Raw genomic sequence first — 2,664 nt, forward strand, 5'->3', positions numbered from 1 at the left:
AGGGACACGCCTGCACGTGCTGAGCCCCACGTGACCCTGTAACTCCAGGACCACCCGCAGCATCGGTCACAGAACAGGCCGGGAGAAGCCACCTCCCCGGAGCTGTGGCTCACGCGGTAGCACGTCTTCCACGACACAGCTGAGCAACGTGGGGCACGACGCCATGGGATGTCCTGTGATGACCTGCTCTGCGGCCCTATGTGCGCGATGCACGCACGTGTGACTTTCCGTCTGCAGTCATCCGCTGGCACCCAGAACACGCACTGGAAGGAGTCCGTGTCCTCTGACAGGAGCAAGCAGTCCGCGCGGGTGGGGCACGTTTCCAGGATTGAGGTGCTCGGTATCCGGAGAGTTTGCAGAGCAATCCGCAAGCAACGCCTGAGCATCCCCGAAGGCTGAGGCTCGGTGAGCCTATGGCACAGTCCCCCTTCCCGCCTGAGGAAATCGGTCTGCGTGGGTCGGGTCTCATCTGCCCAGGTGCCCCACCCGGGACGTGCTGCTGGACCATGAAGCCCAGCCCAGGAGCCGGGGCTTGGCACAGAGTCTAGGTCTCTGCACAGTTTCCAGCTCCGTCCTAAGGACGAGGTCCACCACCACTAAAGAGTCACAGTGTTAGTGGCACCTGCCACGCTGGTCCCCCAGGGAGCGGGCAGCGCAGGAAAGACTGGGGTGCAGTGCAGGGCCCCCACCGAGGCCGACAGAACTGCTTCTGTGTCCGTCCCCTTGGCCGTCGCCGTTATGCACACATCACCCCTCTCCCCGGGGCTCTTCTGTGTCCTGATTTTCTGGAGTTGTTTAGAAATCTTGAGATTCTTAGGTTGCTTTGACCTCCTTGGAACACACTGAAGCAAACAAAGCCCCCTGGCAGCGTGCGTGTTGTCCGTGATCTCCGACCCGTTTCATAACACTCACTTCCTAGCAAGAGCGTTTGCCGGGGCCGTAAAATTCACTCGGTTTGGGAGGAATCGTGTCCCCGCGATGACGAGCTCGGTTCCTATACACAGTGTGTTCCCAGGAAGGCCTCTTCCGTGTGAGTAAAGTGGCAATATTGTAACAGCCTAATGCACCATTTTTCTGGAATTTGTGGTAAGTGTGACCTCCGTGTCCATACGGCGTTTCCTGCCAAGGTGAATTTCGGGGCTCCTTGTAAACTTGGAAGAAGAAAAGCTGTGGTGAAGCCTCTCTTCTGTTTGGGTTGCTGAGGTCAACAAAATATAGAAACATCCAGTTAAAGAGAGGCACCTGGGGAGGCTGGTGGGTGCGGGGCTGACACAGGTTTCCTGGGAGGGGACGGGTGGCCGCCGGCAGGTCATTGTCAAGACCACTCGCATCCAATAAAAAATAAATTTATAAAAATAAAAATTAAATAAAAAATAAGGGCAGGGGGTGGGGGTGACTGGGTGGTGGGCACTGAGGGGGGCACTTGACGGGATGAGCACCGGGTGTTATTCTATATGTTGGCAAATTGAACACCAATAAAAAATAAATTTCTATTAAAAAAAAAAAAAAAGACCACTCGCATCTGCTTCTCCCGCAGGAAACGCAGGAAACGGCCACAGACAGGGATCGAAGGGTGGACGGCAGCGAGAAGCTGCAGAACCTCATTTGCGGGAGCCGTCCTGTTCAGCGCCCCTTCCTGGGGCTCCCCTTGGGGACTGCAGGCTGGCGGGGCACAGGGCCTCCACGGGGACGCCCCCCGTGAAACTCGGACCTGGTCTTCTGAACCCTCCTGGAACCAGCAGGCAGCGTTAGCCAAGGGGCTGCGGCTCCCCTCCTCCCCCACCCCTCCTCCACATCACCCGGGGTCAAGGGCCCCCCACAGGGAGTTTTATCCTTAACTAATGATACTCCCCCAGCAGGGAGACCCTGTTCCGGGGGACAAAACCCAGGTACGGGCTGGATGACCCCTGGAGCCTCACCCCGATTACAGCTACCTAGCCTGAAATAGTTTGTGTGGCTGTTAGCCTGAAAGAAACGCTAAATTCTACTCTTCCATTGCCTCTGCTCCAAAACACACCCATCAGATTGTGCCGTTTATGGGAAAGTGACGTCCAGCTCAGTGACCATAGTTAACGAGGCTGTGCTGCATATCTGAAAGTGGCTAAGATCTTAAAAGTCCTCGTCCCAAGGAAAAAAAAAGGTCTATTACGGTGATTGTTTCACAGTATATACAAATATCAGATGGTTATATTGTGCACCTGAAGCTACCCTAAGGTTGTATGTCAACTAAACCTCAATGTTAAAATGCTGTTCTTAAAATGTGCTGTTTTCCTGAAAATTTTGGTGTAAGTCTGAATTTCGTACAAGTAACAAAATTTTTGACGGCATAATTTACTATGCCGATTGGAAAATCAGAATAAAAAAGGGCCTTAAACTCAATCGCTGTCTTTTTCTTACTTATACATAATATATGGCATTATTATGAAATTAGGAAAATACAGAAAAATAGATTATAATAAAAAATAATTTATCTCTCTGTGGTTAATTTTAATTAATTTAATTTAATATTTTTATGGATTCTCCTTGTTTTTTATTTAACTGCTTAAATGCAATTTTATTTTACTTTGTCTGTACATACATTGATAACATACCCATTGCCTTTATTATTGAAAGCATGGGGAGCTTTTGTAAGTCACATACTTGGCCTTCTTTTTTTCATTCACA

The 2,664-nt window shown here is 50.8% G+C and overlaps 1 long non-coding RNA gene across 1 annotated transcript; it reads left to right on the plus strand.

The window, feature by feature from the left end:
* The first annotated feature begins 818 nt into the window (after window positions 1-818).
* On the plus strand, window positions 819-2,379 carry LOC112651031 (uncharacterized). Its single transcript, XR_003130559.3, has 2 exons — window positions 819-1,086; window positions 1,538-2,379. It is a non-coding gene; the product is annotated as an uncharacterized LOC112651031 (long non-coding RNA).
* Window positions 2,380-2,664: the final 285 nt, after the last annotated feature.

This window comes from Canis lupus, chromosome 16 (assembly GCF_003254725.2).
Source record: "Canis lupus dingo isolate Sandy chromosome 16, ASM325472v2, whole genome shotgun sequence".
Classification (NCBI taxonomy): domain Eukaryota; kingdom Metazoa; phylum Chordata; class Mammalia; order Carnivora; family Canidae; genus Canis; species Canis lupus.